The sequence below is a fragment of the Halichoerus grypus genome, chromosome X, assembly GCF_964656455.1.
Source record: "Halichoerus grypus chromosome X, mHalGry1.hap1.1, whole genome shotgun sequence".
Lineage (NCBI taxonomy): Eukaryota > Metazoa > Chordata > Mammalia > Carnivora > Phocidae > Halichoerus > Halichoerus grypus.
In genome coordinates this window covers 38,687,629-38,700,658 of record NC_135727.1, presented here as the reverse complement: position 1 = coordinate 38,700,658, position 13,030 = coordinate 38,687,629, and the positions used below count along the sequence as shown (strand labels likewise).

General features: G+C 41.8%; 1 non-coding gene across 1 annotated transcript; it reads right to left on the bottom strand.

Moving 5' to 3' along the window:
- LOC118552745 (small nucleolar RNA SNORA1) lies at positions 1-163 on the bottom strand. The gene has a single exon (XR_004925675.1). It is a non-coding gene; the product is annotated as a small nucleolar RNA SNORA1 (small nucleolar RNA).
- Between the last annotated feature and the right edge of the window lie 12,867 nt (positions 164-13,030).

Below are 13,030 nucleotides of genomic sequence, written 5' to 3'. Positions count from 1 at the left end.
AAATGTTCCAGGTCTCATTGTCACCATTGCAATAAACTTGCTGTGAGGGAAGCATAACCTGTGTCTCAATGCTAATTTTTATCCATTTTTTGCATTATCTGTTGTTTCCTATTTTGATACATGAGCATATCTCCCACCCACCCAACTCATTTTTATTAAATCAGTGATCAGTATTAATATTTTGATGATGGTGTAAATATCTTTCATTGTCGAAGCAAATAGTTTCTATGATTATGTTTCCCTTCTTGACCCTTTTGTTCTTCCAAGAGTTTCTAGAGTTTTTCTGCTTTTTATTTCCTTAGGTTCTCTATACCTACCAAAATGCTTCATCAGATCAGTCCCATGTCTGCCAAAAATTTTTTCTGATCCCTCATGTGTATCAGATAATATAACAATTCCATTTCTTTTGTTGCAAACTTCCTTCTTGGAGCTGCCTCTCTCCTCATTTGCCTGCTCTAAACCGAACTGATTGATCCCGAGGCCTGCTGACAGGTGGCATTTCATGACTTTCCTTCGCTCCCTTACAGTGTTGGCTCCATTGTTTACTGGACCCGCTGTCTTCTTGTTTTACTACCTCATTTTGCTGGAAAAAATTCTCTGGTAGCCTCAGATCAGAGGGTGAATAGTTTTGAGTCCTTTCATGTCCTTACGTTACTGAAAGAGACTGGAGTCTAACCTCCCTGGGTGTAGAATTATAGGATGAAAATCATTTTCTCTCAGAGATTTGAAGGGATTGCTGCATTGTCTCCAGCCTTCAAGTATCGAGGTCATAAAGTTCAAGGTTGCCTTGTTTCCTGTTCTTTGTATGAAAAAATGTGTAATAGATACAGAGGCATAAATTGTAGCAATTTTAATGTACAAAGGAATAAATATGAATAAGTTTGTGCAAATAAATATGAAGACAGATGAATGGTCTCTTTTACAGAAAAAAAAAATTATCGGAATAAACCTAAGAGTAAATAGTGAAATAAACCAAAACCTACTAAATCACTTAAATCACAACTAAAAGGCTCCCCACCAAATGTACCACAGCCCCCAGGTATTTTAGGTGTGGATTTAACCATAACTGTTTAAGATGGAAACGTTGCAAAACTCATCTTATGAACCTATTATAGTCTTGATACCCAAACCAAGAAAGAACACTACAAGAAAAATTATAGACCAAACACCCAAATATAAATGTCAAAATCCAAAACAGAATTTTGGCAAGTCTATTTCAGCAGAGTTAGTAACAGAAACTCATGAGCAAGTAGGGTTCATTCCAAGAATGTAAGAATGTTTTAACACTAAAAAAAAAATCTAGCAGCTTAATTACCACATTAACAGATAAAGAAGGAATACATAATCATTTCACTACATACAGAAAAAATATTTAATAAAATTCAATGCCTATTTAAAAAAAAAAACCCTTTTTTGGCAAACTAGGAATAGAAATGAACCTTTATTTAACATGATACAGGATATAAATTCAATACCTAAAGAAAATATTATACTTAATGGTGAAACTTCAGGGGTCTTCTCATCAAGGGGAACCTGGCTGGCTCCATTGGTGGGGCATGCGACTCTTGATCTTGGGGTTGGAAGTTCGAGCCCCACGTTGGGTGTAGAGATTATTTAAAAACAAAATCTTGGGGCACCTGCGTGGCTCAGTGTCTGACTCTTGATTTCGGCCCAGGTCCTGATCTCAGGGTGGTGAGATCCAGCCCAGCATAGGGCTCCGCACTCGGCGTGGAGTCTGCTTGAGATTCTCTCCCTCTCCCTCTCTCTCCCTCTGCCCCTCCCCCCTCACACACTCGCTCACTCTCTCAAATAAATTAATCTTTTTAAAAAATCTTAAAAAAAAAACAACAAGGCAAGTATACCCACTAGGATTGCTTCTATTCCACATGGTGTTGGAAGTTAAGGTGACTATAATTAAGACAAGCAGGGGCACTTGGTTGGCTCAGTCAGTGGAACATGTGACTCTTGATCTTGGGGTTGTACGTTTCAGCCCCACCTTAGGTGTAGAGATTACTTAAAAATAAAATCTTTAAAAAAGGACAAGCAAAGAGGTAAAATACATGAATTAAAAGGGTTGATACCCTGTTATTAGGAGCTAATACAATTAGCCACATAGACAATCTAAGACACCTACAGACAAACAAAAGAGAGCTTGACAAATGCCAGATGTAAGCTCAACATACCAAAATTAGAAATGAAACAGCAATGAATTAGAAATTATAGAAAGAAAAAATATGTAGGATCTTTATGGAGAAAACGACAAAACATGAGTAAAGTAAATAAAGGAAGACTTAAATAAATGGGGGAATATACTGTGTTTGTGGAAGAAAAGGCTTAATATTATAAAGATGTCAATTTCCCGCAAAATGAGTCAATAAATTCAGTGCAGTTATAATACTAATTCCAATGTGGGATGATAAAAGAGTCTGAAATAATCTTAACTTGTACAATACACACAACAATTTTTCTTTTATTTTTATTTTCATTCCAGTATATATTTAATTTAATTCGTGTTACATTAGTCTCAGGTGTACAATATACTGATTCCACAATTTTATACATGACTCAGTGCTCATCACGATAAGTGTACTCTTAACCCCCTTCACCTATTTCACCCATCCCCCCCCCACCTCCTCTCTGGCAACCATTAGGTTATAAAACAAACTTTAGATGGATTAAAGACCTATGTATGAAAACCAAAACTTTGGGGGACCTGGGTGGCTCAGTCGGTTAAGCGTTTGCCTTTGGCTCAGGTCATGATCCTAGTGTCCTGGGATAGAGCCCCGCATCAAGGTCAGGCTCCTTGCTCATCGGAGAGTCTGCTTCTTCCCCCTCTACCCCTTCTCCACTCTCCTTCTGCCCATCCTCCCCCCTACTTGTGCTCTCTCTGTCAAGCTCTCTCTCTCTCAAATAAATAAAATCTTTAAAAAAAACCCAAAACTTTGAAACTTTTAGTAAACTCTAAAGGAAGATACCTTTATGATCTCAAGGTAAAGAAGGATTTCTTAAACCAAACACAAAAAGCCCAAACCAAAAAGAAATTTTTGATACATTTTAATTAATTATATTTTAAAATTTATAAAACAAAATACATCAGAATACAGACAATTCACAGACCGACAGACAATTCACTGCACAGCAACGCATATAACTAAGAAAGGATTAGTTTCCAGAATGTATAATAAGTATAAAAGAAATAAGTAAATAAGTAAAAAAGAAAACCCCAAGTGGGGGTGGAGGGAAGACACATAAAGAGGTGATTCACAGAACTGGAAAACCTAAATAGACAATAAGCATGAGAAAAGATGCTCATCTGTATTAGTCACCATGAAATGAAAATTAAAGCAACAAGATACCATTTCACACAGATCAGATTGGCTAAAAAATTTTAAAACCCACAGTACCAAGTGTTAGGGGCAATATGGGGAAATGGAACTTCGTATTCTGCTGACGGCCGTGAAAATTGGCAAAACTACTTTGAAGCATAATTTAGTGATATCTAGTAAAGCTGAAGATGTACATCAATGAAGAGCTTGCAATTCTACTTCCTCCTCTCTCATACTGTGTGGGAGAGATGGTCTAAAACTGATATGTCAAGAAAATGGGTCAGATATAAGTATATTCTCTATCCTGGGGCTTCCATGTGCATACAAATCACCTGTGGGTCTTGTTAAAATGCAAGTTCTGATTCAGCAGGTTTGAGATGGGGCCCAAGACTCTGCACTTCTAAGAAGCTCCTGGTGATGCCCAAGCTGCAGATATGAAACTTTATTTTGAGTAACAAAGAGGTAAAGCCTAGGTTGCCTGAAAAGGCCAGGCAGGCAGCAAAGGCGTGAAGCTGATTAGGTGGGGACGGTAGTGAACTACAGAATGCCTACCCTGAATACAGAGGGCAGTTGCTATCCAGCTCAGGCTGCAAGATGGAGGTTCGGAGGTTCCGATTTCTCAAGAAAGGCTGGAAATTTGGTTTTACGTGAAATCTTCCCATTTTAAAATGTTAACAACTCTTTAGAGGAGAAGGGAAAACACTATGTGAGCTAGACACAATGCATCTTTGGGCAAAATATGACCCTATGGCCTTCAGTGGGCAATCTCTGATCTAGACTCAACCTGGTAACCAACAGAAAACCTAAAATCAAACTGTTAAGAGGTTGCCTCTGGTATGTGGACTGGGATGGGGAGGGGAGAAGCAGGGGACTTGCTTTTCATCATGAGAGCATCCGTATACTGTTTGGTTGTTACTACATGGGCATAGCTTTGATTTTTTAAAAAATATTTTGATGTAAAAACAGGATTAAATTTATAGTTGTTCCATATTTGCTTTGCCCATTTTAACTACAACTAAGTTCAAGCTTAATCAGGAACATATCATTTAATTATGATGTTGCTCTTATAGGAACCCATTAACCTACTTTATAATGATCTTTCTATGATGTGATTTCTAGGAATACAATATAGTGAGAAGTAAAGCTGACCTGAAGTGAGGGTGTAAAATTAATTAAATTGCATCAACAGCCTTCTCAAGGGTCTTGTAATCAGCCGGTATTTCAGGAAACATAAAGAATCTAAGATCCCAAGGCTGGATGGTCACAGAGGTTGTCTTGTTCAACATGCTAGTGGCACTTGAACCCAGTATTTCCTTAACTTATACTGTTCTATATTCCTGACTTCTTTCAGATCATGGAAGGTGTAGAATACCAAGTCCAGGTATTAAAATATTTCTGATTAACAATAACAATATTATAAATAATAACAATAGTAGAATCATAAGAGAAATAATAATAAATATGGTGCCTAACATTTTTTGTACACTCACACCGTGACAGGCATTGTGCCCCATGCTTGATGTTTTTCATCTCATTTGATCCAATTGATAGCTTCCTATAAATGACTTGTTACTTATAAAAGGAAGCTGTGTTTTTCTCAGTGCATCCTCTCAGTAGTATCTTTGCCCACAATATACAATCTCAATTTAATTACAAAAGAACAACAAACAAACTTTTTGCGAAATAACTGAGCAGCACTTTTCAGATATGTCGATTGTCATAAACCACAAATAAAGACTGAGGAGCTATTTCAGATTGGAGGAGATAACAAAGCATGAAAACTGAATTCAATGTATAATCTCATTTTGGGTTCTGAACTGGTAAAAATCGCTACAAAGGACAATATTCATAAAAATAACAAATTCAAATATGTACTACAGATTAGATGACAGTATTGTATCAATTTTAATTTTCTTGATTTAGATAAATGTACTGTGGTTATGTAAGAGAATGTCCTTGTTCTTAGAAAATACACACTGAAGTATTTAGGGATAAAGGGTCATGATATCTCCAACTTGCTCCCAAATGGTTCAGGAGAAAAATATATACACATACACACACACATACACACACACACAGAATGATACAATAAATGAAGTAGATTGGGTAAAATATAAACACTTGTAAGTTTGAATTAATATCAAAACAAAATTTACAAAAAACGAGATTGTTACTACTATTATCCTATACCACAGATGAAGAAAGTGAGGATCAGAAAGCTAAGTAATTTATACAATTATTAAGAGGTGGAATCTGAATTCAAACCCAGAGTTGATGATTCCAAAATCCATACTTTTAACTATTGGGGTGTATTGTCTTGAGTTAGCAATTTTGTTTTGTTTTGAGGACAAAATGCATACTTTTGAATCAGTGCTTTCTCTTTTTCTTATTTTGTTTATTTATTTGAAAGAGAAAGAGATAGAGAGATAAGAAAGAGTGAGCCTGAGTGGGGCGAGGGGCAGAGGGAGAGGGACATGCAGACTCCCCCCTGAGCACAGAGCCCTGATGCAGGGCTAGATGTGAGGCTCGATCCCAGGACCCTGAGATCATGACCTGAGCTGAAGGCAGATGCTTAGCCACCCAAGCACCCCAAATCAATGCTTTCATTAAAGCAGTCATCTTAGAGGGCTAGATGCTCATTCAGTTGATGCTCTTGCTCCCTATGCTCTTTGGAAATACCAGCTAAGGTCAGTTTGCTAGTCACATACGTCAGACTTCACCTTGAGTTTTCACCTCCATTCCCCATATCTCATTGAAGGGAATGCATGAAGTATGTTGTATCTGTTTTCAAACTTGTCACATGACTTTATAGATATCTCATCTTTTCCAGCCCTTTAAACACATCAAGAGCAATAATTGCTTTGAAAGCTGATGTGGGGGTGACAAGATAAATTGATGCAAGAAGAATAGTCTTTTCAATGGTTGGTGCTGGGACAATGGAATATCCACATGCAAAAAAAAAAAAAAAAAATGAAGTTGAGCCCCTACCTCATACCATATACAACCATTCACTCAAAATGGATCAAAGACCTAAATGTAAGAGCTAAGACTATAAAACTCTGAGAAGAAAACAGGGAAAAATTTTCTTGACCTTGGATTAGGCAAATTCCTTAGATATGACAGCCAAAGCATAAACAAAAGAAAAATATACAAAGGGGACTTCATCAACACTAAAAATATTTATGCTGCAAAGGACAATTTTGGGGCACCTGGGTAGCTCAGTCGGTTGAGCATCTGGCTCTTGATTTCAGATCAGGTCACAGTCTCAGGGTCCTGAGATCCAGCCCCACGTGGGGCTCCACATTCAGCAGGGAGTCTGCTTTTCCCTCTCCCTTTGCCCTTCCCCCTGCCCATGCAATCTCTCTCTCTGTCAAATAAATAAATAAAATCTTTTATGATATGGATCAGGACCCATATCATAAATTAAAATGGTTTTTAATAAATAAAAAATCTTATTTATTTGACAGAGAGAGACACCACGAGAGAGGGAACACAAGCAGGGGGAGTGGGAGAGGGAGAAGCAGGCTTCCCGTGGAGCAGGGAGCCCGATGCGGGTCTCGATCCCAGGACCCTGAGACTGTGATGCAGATGCCTAACAACTGAGCCACCCAGGTGCCCCGATAAATAAATAAAATCTTAAAAAAAAGACAATGTTAAGAAAATGAAAAGATAATCCACAGAATGGGAGAAAAATACTTGCAAGTCACATATCTCATAAAGGACTTAGATCCAGAATACATAATGAATGCTTACAATTCAGTAATGAAAAGTAAATAACTCAATTTAAAAATTGGCAAAGGATTTGAGGAGACGTTTCTCTTAAGAAGATATGGAAATGGCCAATAAACACATAAAAAGATGCTTAACATCATTAGTCATTAGGGAAATGCAAATCAAAACCACAGTGAGCTACCACTTTACACCCACAAAGATGGCATTAATCAGAAAGACAGTAACAAGTATGGGCAAAGATATGGAGAAATTGGAACCCTTGTGCATTGCTGGCGGGAATGTAAAATGATGCAGCCCCTGTAAAAAACAGTCTGGCAGTTAATCGAATGGTTAAACATAAAGTTACTACATAACCCAGCAATTCCACTCCTAAGTATATACCCAAGAGCACTGGAAACATAAGCCCACCCAAAAACGTGAGCATAAATGTCTACGGCAGCATTATTCATAATAGCCAAAAATTGAAATAACCCAAATATTTGTCAACTGATGGATAGGTAAGCAAAATGTGATATATCCATATCATGGAATATTAATTGGCCATAAGAAAAAATGAAATACTGGGGCACCTGGGTGGCTTAGTCGGTTAAGCATTCGATTCTTGATTTTGGCTCAGGTCATGATCTCAGAGTCATGAGATCGAGCCCGAGTTGGGCTCCACGCTCAGTGAGGAGTCGGCTTGAGATTCTCTCTCTGCCTCGCCTTCTGCCCCTCCCCCTCGCTCATGCTCGCTTGCGCTCTCTCACAAAGAAATAAATAAATCTTAAAAAAAGGAATGAAGTACTAATAAATGCTTTAACATGGATGAACCTTAAAAACAGTATGCTATGTGGAAGGAGCCAGATATAAAATGTCACATACTATACATGTGACTATATGATTCCCTTTCTATGAAATGTTTACAATAGGAAAGTCTATAAAACCAGAAAAGAGATTAGTGGTTGCCAGAGGTGGAGGGGAGAGGACACGATAGGGAATGACTGCTAAGAGACATGGGATTTCTTTTTTGGGGTGACTGAAAATTTTCTGGTGTTAGGTAGTGGTGATCAAACGCACAACTCTGTCAATACAGTAAAAACCACTTTAAAGGGTGGATTTTAGGGGGCACCTGCGTGGCTCAGTCAGTGCAGCAACTGACTCTTGATTTCGGCTCAGGTCATGATCTCAGGGGTCCTGGGATTGGGCCCTACATCAGGCTCTGCGCTCAGCGTGGAGTCAGCTTGAGGATTTCTCTCCCTCTCCCACTGTCCCTCCTCCATCTCACACACTCTCCCTCTAAAATAAATAAATCAATATTTTTAAAAAATAAAATAAAGGGTGGATTTTATGTTATGTGAATTCTATCTCACTAAAGCTGTTTTCTTTTTAAAAAGACAACATCTAAATTCCAACTCAGGAATTGCTTTAGGCTTTTTCCACTTCCCCACGCCTCCCTTCTGACCTTCCCTGTCCTCTCGACCATCTCTGATTGTGTAGTTTTTCATTCTTACTTTCCAGCTTCCTTGTTGAATTCGAAGAGACCCAAGATTTGGACATTCCATCCACAATTGTTTCAGCAATGGACACATAACCCATATCAGGCCAGTTAGTGCCAACAAGACTCAATTTAGGGACTCCCACTGCTCCACCAGGGAAGGGAATACCACTGTTGGATGAGGCATTGTGAGACGGAAGATACCAGACGTTTCCGCTAAGAGTCGGAAAATCGAAACCAACCCCAAGAAAGTGTCTCTGATGGCTCCTGGGTAAAACAATCTGCAGTCTGCATTAAGCCATGCATGAATTGGCTCTACCTCTAACATTTAAGCTTATCGTGAATTACAGATTGCCTGTTTTGCTTAAGCCAGTTTGGGTCTTTTTATGTATTTATTTTTGGTCACTTGCAATGAAAGAATCCTAAATGAAATGGGCTGTTTTGCCGGACTCCCAAACCTATCAGGACACGATTTCAAATCTTCCCCCCTCACAGGACCCTGCTTCGTAGGCCTTTCCTATCAAAGGAGGGAAAGGTTCTTGCCTATCGAAGGAGGGACATCAGACCTTTCCAATACCATAACACATGTAAATTTAGGCTCTCGTGCAACACACAAATGAACGGGCCTCAAACAGTTGTTCCTCGTTATCTGGAAGGCTGGAAAGAAAGTGGTAATAGTACAATGTAGTAGGATGGGACTGGCATCAGGAGTTACTCTCTTCCTATCCGGAAGCCAGAGATGTTTATTGCTAATAAGGGGGGGGGGGGGGCAAAGAGCATGAAGGGCTCAATAACCTGGAGAAAGGGTAAATAATTAGGTTGGCTTTGGATAAACTAGTAGAATCCCCACATGAGCAACGTCATTAGCTCTATGTGAGAGTCAACCAAGAGAGTGTCTGTAAATAGGTGGCTTGTGGTTTGGAAACACGCAGAACTCCAATTAAGGTAGGCACCTCAGAGAAACCAAAATGAAATGTGACGGTAATTAAGTAACCCGAAGCCTAAGTATATACTCTCCTGCATCTGGCCTCATGCTCGGCACATCGCAGTGGCATTAAATGTGTGTTGAATAAATGAATGGATCTGTATAAACAAAAGGGTCAACACACCAGAGGGAAATTTAAGGAGTCTCAAATAGGCAGCCGTCATCCCGGTGTAGTCCAGGGGATAGGGTATCTTATGTAGATAGAAACATAGTTAGGGACATGAATGTGGAAATGGTTAGAGACAGTAGAGATATAGACAGAGACCTGGCTCTGTGTGCTTGATTAATGTACATCCACCACTGGACTAAGAACTCCTCGCAGTGTGGGGGTCCGACCTCGGACTCTACTACATCGAATAAGGTAAATTTCACCTACGGTGGCCTCCTGGCAGCCAGCCAGCTGGCTTTCATCTGGTGATAACCTCTGCATTTGTCATGCTCTGAGCTGGCCTTAGCATTGCAACTACTTTAACCTATGTACCAAGCAGTGAAAAAGCTGACCATTGCATAAGGGAAAATGTTTTAAAAGCAGAAACCATGCTGGCCAATCAGCATATGTAATTTTTGGCTCTGTGATTCCTCTTTCTACAATCTTAACATTGGGGGCACTCGAAAGAGTTGGGTGAGAACATCGTCCGTGCAAAAATAGTTCTAGGCCCTTTGTGGCCCCCAGGAGAAGGTCCAGAGGGCCGTCCCTCAACTCCCCTGGGGACACCACATTCACATAGGCACTGCTGCATCCCCTGTTCTAGATAAAAACACGTTCCAGATTAAAAAAAACAAAAACGAAAACAAGCTTTCCATTTCTAACCCTACTAGGTCAACGCCGGCCCTTGCTTTGCTCTTTTGTGTGGTTACACTTTCTTATCAAAGGAAAACACAGGGGCCTCATTGAGCTCTCTGTGTCAGTCATAACTAGAGAAAGGGAGTTTAAGCCCTCCTTCATTTATTCTTTTTTTTTCCTTTTTTTGATCAAAAGGTCAACAAAAAATGTTTGCTCAGAGAGAAAGGATATTATGTAAATAATTAGCCCATTCCAAGATTATGTTGCATGTATATATAGTACAGTAGAGAGCTGAGAAGGGGACTAGGATTTGCAGCAGGACTGGGGAGCTTACGACTTGGAGAAGTAGGAATTCTCTCTGTAGTTCTGCTTCTCTAGAATGCAGGCAGAATGGATTGTACTGGCTAATGGAATGACGCCCCCAGCCCAGATCTGGATTTTCAACTGAGGAAGAATCCGAAATCGGTGAAAGGAGGCCTAAATGCTAATGCCATATTGAACTGAACAGAATCTCTTCATAGATTGGTAAAGAGGCTGTGTTCCCAAATCAGGTAGGCTCTCTGGGTCACTGGCACGTGAACCAGTTCCTCTGTGTGGGACCAAGAAGACAGACCTTGAGAAGAAACTTCGATAAAACATTTCTAGGATAGTCCGGTAAGAGTCTGCTCAGACCAGCGCTCTGGGGGAGCCCAGCCAGTCTGACTTTGATGATGCTTTCTTTCTCTGCTTTTATAGGCTCAGCCACAGCTTTCTCATCTTCCGTTTGGTCTCCTGAGGCTGTCCGAAGCATCAAAAGGTAACGATAATACTGAATTCTATACCCGACCATTAACCGATGTCTCTATACCCCTTAGGAGCAAATGGGAATATTTATCTAAATATCTTTGTGTTGTTGTGGTGTTGGTGTTGTTGTCTCTCCAGGGTCGTCTTCTGCGGCCAAAGAAGACAGTGTTGATCTGGAAGGCTGCTGAAGACTGAGAATCGGATCATCCATCAGTATTTTGAGGACATCCAGAGTCGCCATACGAGGAGCCATAGATCAACGAGCCAGCTGCCAATGAGAACAGGCGTCTGACACCCCCGCCTTGTCCACGGCCTCCTCGACCCGTGCTGTCCCTAAATTGTTCCAGGTATCTGTGGCATCTCATATGGGTTTCAGCCCTCAGCCCCGATGCTTGACACCGTCCTTCAAAAAGAGACTTTTTGCTAGCCTTGACTACACTCACATGTGCCTCTTGGATTACTTCTGCTCTCTCTGCTCCAGGTAAACACACTACCTGATCCCGAAAGGAAAGCACAGAAAATTTGGAGGGGGAAGAAACATGGAAAAGGACATTTTAACTCACGTGGAGGCTCCGGTGACCCGGGCAAGCGACACAGACCCAGGCACACGAGCAGCACAGGCAACAGCCCCGCCTGAAGTCCAGACTCCACTTGAAGGCGCTCTACTGGCCGCAAGTAGTGGGGAAAATGTGGGGCAGCGAAGCCCGGGGCCAGGAGAGAACGAGGAGATGGAAAATAGGTCTGTTCTTATCTCGAGTCCGAGCGCAGAGGCCGATGGCCAATGCCCAGATGCGGGCCCGGTTGAGGCTGCACTGCAAGGGTCCAACACCTGGGGAAATGCAGGGAGGAAAGGCAGCCGGAAAAGGAGGAACAGAAAGCAAACTAAGGTTGTGTATCTCCCCTGGCCTCTGACGCTACAGACTCGGGCATCTTCTGCGGCCCCAGTTCTGGGCCAGTCTCGTGTCCTGGGGGCTCTGGGGTCTGCTGATACTGGAGGCAGCGAGGTGGGTGAAAACAGGGAGCAGGGGGAGGATGAGGAGAGTGAGAACACGTCTATTCTCACGGAGCCTCAGGAGGCACCTGCTGACGCCCTGTGGCCAGCAACAAGTGCAGTCCAGCCCTCTCTTGAGGAGGCATCCCTGGCAGCCGATGAGGGGATAAACACAAGGCAGAAAAAGAGCCGGAAAGGGAGAAATAAAAAGAACAAAATGATCATGGCTAGTCCTTGGCCTCTGACAGTATATGCTTGGGCATCGTACACAGACCCAGCTCAGGCTCAGACAGCTTCAGCAGGGGACAAATCACTTGCCAAAGATGGAGTCGATGGGGGGCATCAAAGCCAGGGTCCAGAGGGTGAGGCAGATAACGCGTCAGCTGAGACTCCTTACAAGAGTGCACAGGAGGAGGCCCCAGACTCAGCTGAGGATCTGGAGCAGGTCTCACGGAAGGAGGGAGAATCCCTCTCTGCTGACAGCATGGGAGATGGAGGGACGAGCAGACATACAAAGAGCAATAGAAAGGAGAAGAGTGTCTTGGTTTGTCCTTGGCCTCTGACAGTACAAGCCTGGGCATCATTCGGAGCAGCAGATGAGGTTCAGACTCATCTCCAGGGCAAGTCTTCTGCTGCAAGTATGGAGGAGGATGTGGGGCAGAAAAACGAGCCTCAACCGGAGCATAGTGAGGAGGAGACAAAGTCCACTCCTCCTCGGCCCGCGAGGGTCCAAGCTGGTGCCTCCTCCTCAGCAACAGCTCCGGGACAGGTTTCATTTGGGGGGGCTCCTTTGCAAGACCTCCAGTCCCAGGCGAGCCAAACTGGGAGGAGGTCCCAGGAGAGAGAGGAGGAACAAGTTCAGAGCAAGGCAGAGCAAATTCTGGAAGCTGGTCAGAGTTGGAGAAGCACCAAGAGATACCCGGGGTATCAGGACTTCTGGGAATGCACAGTGATG